Source organism: Centruroides sculpturatus, unplaced genomic scaffold (genome assembly GCF_000671375.1).
Source record: "Centruroides sculpturatus isolate CEXI.00-Female unplaced genomic scaffold, Cexi_2.0 scaffold1638, whole genome shotgun sequence".
Taxonomy (NCBI): domain Eukaryota; kingdom Metazoa; phylum Arthropoda; class Arachnida; order Scorpiones; family Buthidae; genus Centruroides; species Centruroides sculpturatus.
This window is the reverse complement of record NW_019386259.1, coordinates 33,870-46,901: the sequence shown is the minus strand read 5'-3', so window position 1 is coordinate 46,901 and position 13,032 is coordinate 33,870. Positions and strand designations below refer to the sequence as shown.

The 13,032-nt window shown below is 35.4% G+C and overlaps 1 pseudogene; it reads left to right on the top strand.

Moving 5' to 3' along the window:
• Window positions 1–11,869: 11,869 nt before the first annotated feature.
• Window positions 11,870–12,747, top strand: LOC111614295 (annotated as a pseudogene).
• Window positions 12,748–13,032: the final 285 nt, after the last annotated feature.

Here is a 13,032-nt window from a genome sequence, read left to right as displayed (position 1 = left end):
TTTAAAAAGACAAATTACAATAAAACGGTTTATTATCCAACTATCAGAAATTTCACAACATGCCAAGGAAGAGAGGAAGGAGCAATTAAATAATTAAAATTATAAAGGATTTAAAAATATATATAAAAATGGGGAATATCGCACTTCTGACAATCGCTGCGAGTGTGTGGGCTAAATTTAGAGAATCCGTGCTTCTCGCGTGGACAACTGTATGTGGCCGGCTCACGCGTCGGAAAACCTTCCGATTTATTCGTGTAGGCACCAGACGGAAAAACGAAAAATATCGTGTATCCACGAGCGCTCCAATAAATAAATAGAATTGAAACGACACTTTGAAATGTTTTCCCGATGAAAATGAATAATAATAATAAGTTTCAATAAAAATGATAAAATGTAAATTGAATTTTATCGTAACGAGTTTGCTTAAATTTCTTTTCTTCTGAGATCGCAGCAATGCGCGACGGTAAGCTAGTGTATTATAAAACAGTAACAATTATTGTTAGATAAGCTGCATACAAAACAATGATGGTTTTTTATATAAAAATATTAAAAAAGGAAATCGTTAATTACGACTTAAACATTAGAAACTTACCTCGTTAACATCCAAACAGAAATGAACAGAGGAACACGTAATGGCTATTTTTAAAACAAAAGATATCACGCCATCTGAGGTCAGATATTTTAGCTTAATTTGTAAAAAGATAACGTGTTTTCGGATTCAAAAATTCAATCGAGTGATTCGTCTTTCGGTAGGCTGTCGAAGGGGGTCGCTTAGCAACTTTCTTTTTTTTTTATACGAGCCACCGACGAGCGGATTCGATATACAGTAGTTATTAAAATTGAAGGACTTGGCGCTAGTATAAGTACTCAAATAATTACGGTAAAACCTTGTCCAAAACGGAACCGGAATAAAGCGAAAACCTGCCTAAACGGAATAAAATTCTTCAGAACGGAGCAATTTCTTTGTTTAAAAAACAAACCAGCCAAACTGGAAAAACTGCTATTCCGGTTTACGCAGGTTTCGCTGTATAGTTTCTTAAATTTAGAATATCGGTACAATTTAATTAATGCATTAATCATTAAAATTAAGATATATTTAAAGATGAAATCGTAGTATTTTCGGTTGTTTAAATACTGAAAAGTCCAGTTTTATGTACAAAATTAACAGAAGTTATTACGCTTTCCACTGAACTCTATCATTGATTTTGATATTTAGAGTGTATTTAAGGAATAAATCAATATATTACTTCTAAACTAACGAAAAATATATTCTACTAGGAAAAGAACACTTAAATTAGTTGTAACAGTTGCATGTATTTTTTTTAAATCTACTGTATTTTTAGTTTTTACTAAATCTGTGTAAACGGAAATCGCCCGATACCGTATACTTTTTCCGGTTTGGCAAGTTTCCGTTTTGTACAGGATTTTTTTTTAATATAGAAAATCGCTCGATTCCGAAACAAATTTTTCCATTTAGGCAGGTTTCCGTTTCATTTGGGTTCCGTTCTGGACAGGTTTTACTGTATATTCCAGAGATTTTTAAAACTCTTTATAGTGTTTTTGCCGATTACCTTCGAGGAGAAAATACGCAAAATTTTTGTATCTAACACAAAAATATGCTTTAAAAATTTCTCGATACGGTAAAACATTCCATAGCGAAACCTTAATAAAACTGAAACCTGCCAAAGCGGAAAAAATATTTTGTATCGTGCGATTCCGGCTTACAAGGGGTTTTACTGTAAATTAATTAACGGAGTCAGATAGACGAAAGGCGAAATCAGATAAGGAAAGTTTAGCCCCCGATTAACTATAAAAATTACTCGACTTTCCGGTCGGGACCGAAAGTCACGTGATTGTCTTAAATTAAAGGATGATTAAATATCATTATCCAAATGATAACTTTTATCTTTTACAGACAATAGTTATAATTTGAATAATTTCTGTTATCATCAATGATATTTAGACCTAATCATCCTTTAATTTAAAACAATCACGTGACTTTCGGTCCCGACCGGGAAGTCGAGTAATTTTTATAGTTAATCGGGGGGCTAAACTTTCCTTATCTGATTTCGTTCTCGAAATTAACGGACGGGTAGACGGACAGACGACAGCGCAATTTAAACATTGCAGCCCAACAATTCATATAACAGGCTGTTTCATATGTACTGTAATTAACGATTTATTTTATTGCCAAATCATTAATGTACAGAAAAACCTGTCCAAAGCTGAATCCTGCCTAGATGGGAAAAATTCTTTAGGAACAGAATTCTTAGGAACAGAATTTTTCCGTCGATTTTCTGTGTTAAAAATAAACCTGTTAAAAACGGAAACCTGCCAAACCGGGGAAAAATATTCGATACCGTACGAATCCAGTTTACACAGGTTTCACTGTAAATATAATGTAATTTTAAATGGTTTCTAAGGTATAATTTAAGCATCCCAAGAATGATGCGAAACAAATTTATTATCATCTGTTGATTCGTTCTAATTTTCTAATTATACTCTTAGAGATGATTCTGATATTCCAAATTTCATTAATGTATGCGATATTAACGCTTCTGAAGATTTATATCATCTATAACCTCTTGTGTCAATTAAATATATATTTAAATTACAGATTTTCTAATTATTAGTGTAAACATGAAAACGTATAATTTAAGAATCAGATTTCAGTAGCGTATCAATTCTCATTCGTAGGTTGGTTCAAAAGCACCGTTTATTAAACAATAAAAAAAGACAACATTTTTGGCATTTCTATTGTTAATTAAATGTAAATTTTTCAAAATATCCCCACACGTTAGAAAAAATGTATTTTAGAGTGTGGGACTTTGCAACCAAGAGTGCTCGCATCCTCTATAATCTCAGGAGTGCGGGCACTCCCGGTAGAGAGCTCCTGTTCCAGGACTTACTGTAAGCCAGAAACAAACTATTTTTTCTAGAATTTTTTTTCACAATTTCCGTTATCCTGTCGTGGGTTCGCGTCTTGCCAACTGACTGACCACGTGGAGTTTTCGAGTTTTCTTCACGTTTGTAACACCTAAATGCCAGTTTCCCATAAAAAGTGGATCGCCTACGAGTAGCTACAAATAAACCAATCGAATCATCCTGGGTCCATTTTTATTTTCTTTTTGGTGCGTGTCTCGACGTTTTGACACTATAAGACTCCCAAAATATAAAAAAAAAACCCTTACAAACTTCTCTGCTAGCGCGTCTAATTTGCATTATATCTCAAGACTGGATGAATTAAAAATTTTGAAACTTGGCAGAGTAATTTGTATATATGAGACATTGATGTTATTAAATTTTGATAGGTAAGAGTCGAGAAGTGGGAGATAGAGGAAGTCGTGTGTCATATCTCGAATGGGGGTCAGACTTGATAACAGTTTTTCTCGTTACTAGAATTAACGATTCTTTTAAAACTCACTCCTACCTCAAAAATAAGTCTTTTGCCTTCTTATAATACTGTCATTTATAGTGCAAAAATTATTTTTTAAATAAAATCTCGTAACAGATGGTGCCACACAGTTTTAATTTTATGACACTCGAGATATGAATTCCTGCCAGTTTTTTTTTCTATTTTTCTTTTTTACGTATAAAAATACTGTATAGTACTTTCTGCTTAATTTATGTAAAAGTAAGTTGACTTATTACTAATTCTATGACTTTTCCGAATTGATTAGAACGACAGTAACTGATAAAAAAAAAAAAAACCTATTCTTACACCTTCGATGATCGAAGAAGTGGGAGATAATTTCGATAATGAGTTACATCACAGAACCACACGAAAATTGAGATTCTTAAACACTATATTACACGAACCTTAAAATTTTAACTTTATATGAAAAGTGAAAATATTAATTCACTCCTCTAAATAACTTTAAAATTATTTAATTCAATCTTTATTTTATCATAAAACAAATAAATACATTTTAAAATATTTTCTTAAATTTAACCGTAGCTATGGCTTCTAAGACAGATGAATGTCAGTAGTGGTGTCAAACGTAAATTCAATTTATTAAATTTAAGTTTCGAGCAGTCTGTGGTATGTTTTTGATACATGGGCGATATATAATTAGGGGGTTCGAGGTGTGTCGATCAATTATTATTATACGTGACCACAGTTGGTCCGGTAAAATAATTAATCTGGCAAGTCTTTGGAACTAAGGGTGCCGGAAATTCGATGGTGTAACTAACTGTATTATTATTATTATTATTATTATTGTGTTGGGTTTAGTGGGTTACTCGGTTCACATCGGTGGCTGTGTACTATGCCGGACCAGAGTCAAGGACTAGCAACCAAAAACAAAAATTAAATAAGTGTGTCAGCGTCTGTATTCAGGAATTTCCTAACAATGTGGCATGTATTCAATATAGTGGCCTTCTGTAGTGTCATATATGCTTTTCTATTCAATTGTAATGTTCCCAGGCTTTTGTGTAGCGTGTGTGGTATCACATCTGTACAGGAGAGAACGACAGGTACAATAAGCACCCTTTCCATCCTCCACAGATGCCTTATTTCCTGGGCGAGTTCTGTGTACTTGCTAATTTTTTCAGTGCATGTGTTTTGTACATTGTGAGTGTTTGGAACAGATATGTCTATAATGTATGTGGTTTTATTGCGTTTGTCAATGAGTGTGATGTCTGGTCTGTTTTGGTAAATTGTTTTATCTGTGATTTTGGCTCTGTCGTAATATATTTTGTGCGTGTTGTTTTCCAATACTGTCTGTGGAATATACTTGTCTTATGGTTCGTGAATGTCTAATAATTTGTGTTTCTTTGCAAGCTCTTGGTGTATTATATTTGCTACTTGATTGTGTCTATGTAAGTAATCTGTCTGTGCCAAGAGCTTGCATCCAGAAGTGATGTGTTGTATAGTTTCTGGCATGATGTGACATTTTCTGCATGTATCATTTGTGAGTGTTGTGTCATTTGTGTGTTGTATCTTTGAGTATGTGTTTCTGTAGTTTTTAGTATTTATGATCTGATCCTGTATGGCAATCATAAATCCTTCCGTCTCCCCAAAGAGGCATCCCCGATCTAACTAGCTGTTTGACGCAGTTTTGTCAACAAAATCCTGAGCCAGGTCATAAGGATGCCTGCCATGGAGTGCCTTTCGAGCCCACGATTGCTTGATGGTGTCTATGCTTTTTATGTGTTGTGTCATGTCTGTATGATGTGAGTGTAAGTTTAATGGTGTGTTATTTGAGTCTGCTAGAGTTACTGCTTTATGTAATTGTGATGTTTCTTGTTTCCTGTAGAAAAACTCTCGCAGTGACTGTATTTGTTTGTAGTGAAGGTTAACTATGTCAATCAGGCTACGTCCGCCATCTTTACGTGGAAGGGTTAATCTTTCTATGGCGGATTTAGGGTGATGTTGTTTATGCTTAGTAAGCGTTGTTCTTGTTTTCCTTTGGAGTTGCTCGAGATCTGTGTGAGTCCAATGTATAACTCCAAAAGAGTAAGTGAGTACTGAGATGGCATATGTGTTTATTGCTTTAACTGTGTGTTTTGCGTTTAACTGTGTTCTGAGGATAGCGTTTAACCTACCTTGGAACTAAGGGTGCCGGAAATTCGATGGTATTCTTTAATTACCGTATTTTGACGAGTATAAGTCGCACTTTTTTACTACATTTTGGGGCTCAAAATTATGGTGCGTCTTATACTCGACAGGTAACCATTTTTACAGTGAAATTATCTACAGTAGTGGTCCACTCTAGGGACCAACCTGTGCAGTAGTCCGTTAAGCAGATGGTCTCTCAACCGAATGGCTAGAAAACCTAGAACACCTAGATTTTTAGAGTAGCGACACACCAGTCATCGCCGCCATGTTCTGTCAACTGTCATCACGTGACCTCTGAGTTTACATTAAGAAATGATGATTATTTCAGTTTAATAAAGGTATCGATTCATCCATCCGTCATATTCTTGAATAAAAAAACGAATAAATTCATCTATAGACAATCCCATTAAAAAAGTTTTTTTCTAAATTTTTTTTCTCAAAATAGGGGTGCATCTTATACTTGACAGCGACTTATACTCGTCAAAATACAGTAATCTTTGCTTTATTTGTGTATGCTTTGTTAGTTTGGCCTGTTGGAATCCTAAATACTTGTAACACTCGCCCTCTTCCATGGATTCAATAACTTCTCCATTTCCAAGTGCAAAATCTTCTTTCTTCAAGATTCCTTTTTCTATTTGAAATGTTTTGCATTTGTCTAAGCCTGTGGTTCCCAATTAGTTTTTCCTGCGTACCACTTCAAGAAAGAGCTCAAACTCGCGTACCTCTTATAGCAGAAATTCATATTAATCCATACTAATAATATAAATTTGAAGGTAATTCTGCCTGTCTATCTTTTACCTTTTCGCGTCTAAATCGCTGAACAGGTTTTAATAAAATTTGGCACAGAGATAGCTTACAGGTTGGAGATGGACATAGGCTACATTTTACTGCGAGAAAATATGTTACTCCCACGAGAAAATTCGATATAATGCGGGCGAAGCCGTGGGTAGACAGCTAGTGATAAATAGAATAAGTTTTTTTTTTATTTATTACCTTTAAAATACAATTCTAATAACGAAAACAACATAAGGTTATTTAATTTTAATGCGACAAATGTGCTCTATTTTCTTTGCACAACTTTGTAAAATCTGGTTACTTTTTGATCAGCTTTGGTCTCGAGTCATCTTCGAGTCGAAGTCGGTGACGATGTTTAGTTTTCGTGTTTGTCAGGGCCGAAAATCCGCTCTCGCAGAGGTATGTTGCGCAAAATGGTAGTAAATATTTTATTGCCGCTTCGCTGACAAAATCATAATGATAATTGTACAATTAACACAAATTGTGTTAATTGTACAATTTTTGTTTCTTGCTTTAGTATTTCATTTAGGTATTGTCACAAATGCATTTTTTTGATGAAATTTCGAGAATATTTTTAGTTATAAAAATTAAATTTCCTCCGCGTTCAACTCCGTGGTGACACATTTTACTATGCATACGCGAGCGTAAGAACCTCTAGTGAGGCTGACACGCACCGGAATGTCGTCGATATGGATAAGTGTGAGTATAGTGGGGATGAATGATGGGTTCGCTGTTACGAATGTTTTCCCAGTTCCGGTCGTAGTGATGTTCGATATTTTCCCATGTATATTATCACGGGAGCATTTAAAATGGTGTTATACTCGTTTACCAGTTAGAGGGGGGGTGTATCCCTTCCGTTTGTAGGACGCGTGTCGGGTTGTTTAAGGATATAGACCGGGAGTTAATTCGCTATAGGAGGTCCGCATTGATGGACTCCTCATGATATAGCCAGTAAGTGGGGTGTTGTTGGGGAGTCTCGATCGTAATGGTCGGAGCTCTCAGCGTGTCAGACGACCACGAGTTTCGTTCAACCATTGGGAGGATTCCGCGATTCCCTCATCCCCCCGAGCTCGGGAAGATGATTACAAAAAGTTCTTACTCACGTAGGATGCTTGGTCACTAATATGTCACTAGTGTTTCCCTCGTGATAACGTACGCAGAGTGTACAAAAATCACCGTTTATAATGTGTACCCGAAGTATGAAACTTAGCAAATTTAAGCCGTTTTCAGCTTTCCGCCTTTTTTCAGACTCCGGACGCCATCTTTTCTAACCGATCGCCATACCGAAACCACCATCCCTTCTGGTAGCAAAAACTCGACTGCGAACCTCCCAGTGAAATAACTCTACACAATTACATAATAGCAAAATTACAAATTTAAGTTTGATGTCTTGAATGGTAAAATAAAAATAAAATATAAATAAAATATTTCGATATTTAAAGTAATAATTATTGAAATTACTAGCTACAGTTTGTCTTTTTTGAAAAACGGGTATAATACAGTGAAAAAAAATGAATAATTTATTTCCAATTGAGTTAAATTATATTACAAAAATATAAAATTAATGTTTTTTTATTTTTATCTATTGAATAAATGATTTATATGTTTTTAGTCATTAAATAGGTCATTTAATGACTAAAAACATATAAATCATTTATTTTCATCAAAAATATTTTTTTCCTATGAAAATTCAATTCAAAAATTCTAATGTTATAATTATAAAATGATTCATATATTAAAAACTATAGATCATTATAAAATAAAATAAATTATATATTTTAATTTAAAAGTACTTCGTTCTATATTTAAATTTAATATAGTTAAAAATAAAAATTAAATTTATAACATAAAAATAAAGTACTTAATGGATGTATAAATTTCAATTACGGACAGTACATTTGATGATAGGGAAGCTGTGCCGGCCCTGGATAATCATTGAAAGCGTTATACGATATTTGGGTGTGTAGCATCCGCCTGCTAAACCGCCTGAGGTTGGTGCTCCGTAAAACTCATGCGCGAATCTGGCTACTATACACCACGCAGATATTTTCGCTGTGGAAGCTATCCCGTATTCGACAATACGGCGCTTTCATTGGGAATACGCGTATTCCCATACAATAGCAATCTTAATCATTGTTTTTCACGTGTATAGAAATCTGTAATAAGATATATAATACGGTTATAATAAAATATTAATTTTAAGTAATTCAAAGTACGTTAAAATATGAAAGTAATCGAGCAATATGTTTTTATATTTTAGAAAATACAAAGGAAGCGGGGACCAGACCCTAAACACTGGGAAGATCGGTTGTGGGTTAGCGCCTCGATCGGACAGCTGGCAGCTTGGAGTTTTCCGGGTTTTCTTCTTGCAGATGACGCCTAAATAGGGGCCAGCTTCCATAAAAATTGTCCCGGAAGGCATTCTATCTCCCTTCGTGTACAATACCTTCCGGCCGTCTTTTATAAGGCCAGCTCTTCCGTCGCCTCGCGATCTATCTCCTGTCTCTTCTTCCATTCCGAGTACAAGCGAATAGCAATACACTCCTCTGTATCCAGGAAAGGAAAAGGAAGCGGCGCTTCCACAGCTTCCATGGACGGCACGCCACTGCCCCTAGCTACGCCCATGAGTAGATTGTATTATATTTTTAAAATATTTTCATTTTCATTGATATTTATAAACTGATGTTTTATTTGTAAATTTTTAATTTTACATTTTTTTTAAGTACAGTACATTAGGCTTTACTTATTCATTTGGGGACTTATGTAAACTAGTAACATTAATTGACAAATATATAGGGAGAAGGTGGTATTATAGAATCCTGCAGGTATTACGGAACCCCTCCATTTCAAACTGATAATAAAGGCGAACTGTAGCGGATTGTGGCCGAACCGCACTAGGCAGACATCCATAGCGAGGGGAAAACCCGTTTCGCTTCGTTTAAACGGTTGTCCGTAGTCAATTAGCATATTTGTGTTTTTCGAAATTCGAAAGTTTTGAATGCTAATTGAATTTAATTATTTCTAAAATATAAATAGTGTAGTTGTAGGTTCACCGGTGCACGTATTCCGTTCCAGAGACTTAGGGGTACATATTAATCCGCGCGATGTTCACGTTTTTTTAAATTTTGGTCTCGACAGACGTAAGTTAATTCGAGACGGCGAAGCGTGAAATACGGACCCATTGGTGCTTTTAATACGGAACCCGTCTAACTTTTGTAAAAGTATGTGGTAGATGAATGAAAAAATGTAAAAATAGTTACCTAACACTATAGGAGCATTATATTTGTGATTTCTGTAAATGATTAGCTTCTTCTTTGTACATTTCTTTATTATTATTAAATCATTTTTTGAATTCATTGGAGTAAATATTTTTGTAATTATTTAACATTTTTTGTACTTTCCTATTTGTTTTTGGCTACATTAAAGCATTTTTTGAAAATATACAGTAAGGTTTCATATTACCACCCGATTTTCTCTAAGCTTGCTGTCTGACTTTTCGTACAGAAGCCTTTGAAAGCCATACTTATAGTTACGCTAGCGAAAAATCCAATTAGGAGCATTTAGTTTAATAGCTACCGGTACTTTTTGCACAAAAAATATGGGTGTAGTTACGATACCTTGTTTACAATTCACTAAAACGTAATTCGGGTTCCATAATACCACCTTCTCCTCTATATGATTGCATTTGTAAATTTTCGTTCGAATGTCAAATTAAGTTTCTGAAGGCAGTTTGTCTAAAAAGGAACCACCCTTTATCTCGTGTTCCAGACTACACTTTCTTGGCGACTGACCTTTCCTTTTAGGCTGCTGGTCGCCAGAAGTTAAAGTCCATTTAATGATAAATAAATGATGGTTCCTTTTTGGAAAGACTTTGTCTTCAGAAATATATATGATTGCAATTAAAGGGAATTTGTTTTCATTGATTTTATTAAAATGTCATTAAAACCATTAAAAAATGTAACTTGAAAATTAATTATTTCAAACAAATTACTATTAATTCAAACAACTTAATCGTGTCAAAACTGCTACATTTGCTGTTTTAGTTATTGTGCAAAATTTTTAGCTGTTGATTATAGCAGTTAATAATTTAAAGAACTTATTATCCCGCAGCACTATGGATACAATAAAATTAATAATACAAAAGTTGTAGACTTATACATTTCCATTGTCATTTGTCCATCTGTCTTTCCTTAATCTCGAGAACAGAGTTAGATGTATGAGATCAAATATGGAAACATAGGGGCGGGAACCCCAATATAGGAACTTTGGACGCAAACCGGACATCACGTTATTTCAATTTCAAAACTTCCCCCAAAGCAGTTAATAGATGATTAGCACAACTCTCTTCTTAAAGGAAAAGTACAGGGGCAAGCCAATACTAATTTGAGGCGGAGAGCCTACGTGTTAAATTAAATTAATGAAAAATATGATTAAAAATTGCAGCCCAGCACGCGGCCGGATGGCCAAGCGGTCAAGCCGGCAGCCCACCGCTCCGGGGGACCCGGGTTCGAATACGAACGGGTGGAAAAATCCCCAGGAATATTTCGGGGGGGTGGTTCCTTCCGGGTATGGATGCATAATTACTTCAGTTATTCGGATTTTGCTATTTTCAGTGCTGTATTAGTACTCTCGAAAAAGCCTTTCCCATTATTTTTCCCCTCAACTCTTTCCGCCCGCAAATAGTTTAAAAAATAAATAAATAACGAGTAAAGTCTTCGTTAAGTCCGACCCACTTGAAATACGATACACGACTTCTATCTTCCCACCCCGTCGATCTTCAACATTATAATTTAGTAGTGTCGATGCCCCTAATAAACGAACCTTCCCGCAAAATTTCTGAAAGTTTCCATAAAAAGCACGGGAATTAGAGCTTCAAACACTAACATTGAATTTTTTTGCATTTCCCGACGTTTCGAGGTCCCGAATCCAAAAATGTAAAATTGTCGGGGTGGTCACGTTCGATTTCCCGCAAAAAGGCAAAAAACCGCATTCGCGCTCGTAAATCTTGCCCGTCGCTTTCTCTTAACACTTTTCTCCGCGGGGAAGTGTTAAGAAACCTCTCTCCCGCGGTGGAAAATTTCGAAAAATCCCTTTTTAGTGTACATTCTCACGACGTACTCCGCATACCAAGTTTCAACCTTCAACTCTTAAACGTTTGGGCGCAGAGCCCAAACGTTTTCTGCTGCGCTTATTATTATTATTATTATTATTATTATTATTATTCCATTTCGACTATAATATCGAATAGTTTTTCAATCGGAATATGTAAATATTAAAATTTTTTTCCGACGAAGGGGTATTTAATAAAAGCGAATAGAAATTTAAAATTGAAAATATTCGGTATAAAAATAAAGTACTATTCATTTCTTGAAACTAATTAAAATTAATTAAAAGGTTTTATTTCATTCGCACTTTAAAAAAAAAAAAATTAATAATAATTTTGAACGCGAGATGGCAACCAGGCAGTTTTCGAACAACAGTGGATGGAGGAGCGTTTGGTCGTTGGGAAGATGAGGAATCGAAACAGACCTAATTACGGGATTACGTTGCTTCTCTTGGGTCTATTTGCGTTTGATACGGCTTCCGTGGTACGAAGTGTCCGACGTTTGTCTGAGTTTAGATGGCGTGTGGTACAGAGGAGAATGGCAGAGACTTATTTTTGCGGCTATAGAACACGCGGACGACATCCATTTATACTACAACATGGTATCCTTCGTCTGGAAAGGACAACAATTGGAACGACGATGGGGAAAATTCAAATTCTTCTATATTTTGTGCGTGTTCACGGTACTAACCAACGTGGCTTTGTTAGCTTTAAGTCACGTTGCCAGCGAATATTTCGACCCAGTTTATCGATATCGTTGCGCTGTGGGATTTTCCGGAGTCATCTTCGCTCTCAAAGTTCTTACCAACAATTATTGGCCGCAGACCACCGGCGTAGTTTACGGACTACCCTTCCCCGCCGCCTACGCCGTGTGGTTAGAACTGGCGGTTATTCAATTACTAGTGCCCGGCGCTTCTTTTCTGGGACACTTGGCCGGTATCTTGGTGGGAGTGTGCTACGTCAAAGGACCTCTAAAACCGGCCACGGAGGTCGTGGAGAATCTGGCTAGAAGAATTTTTATGCCGGCGCCGGACGACCATTACCGGTGGCGGAGAGAGGAAGGTCGGTTTCGGTACGCCGGAGACGAAGATTCCGGTCTGTCGGCCGAGGAGATTCGGAGACGACGACTCTTTCGATTCAATTACGCGCCCACCACTCGAAATTAATTCCCAGGTCCCGGATAAAAGTTTTATAAAATTAATTTATTCCCTCGGTAAAAGTTAAGATAATATTTTTGTATTTATTTCGTACTTTTGTACATTTTATATTTATTGAAAAATTATACTCTTACTCCAACTTATTAAAGAATTTTGAATTATAACGCAGTTTGGTAAATCTCTTATCTAGTTTTTACTATTATAAAACCAACTTTGTCTTAAGATTGATATTTCCTTAAATACTTTTAGATTTTTGATGGTTTATTTCTTCATTTTAAGTACAATACAGATTCTTCCATTCTATTATTTCAAAATTTACTCGTTCATTTATCGACTGCGTATTAAATATTACTAAACCTTAATACATTGCATTATTTATTTTTTAAAGTTAACATTTATAATTGTGAGTTCTCTAA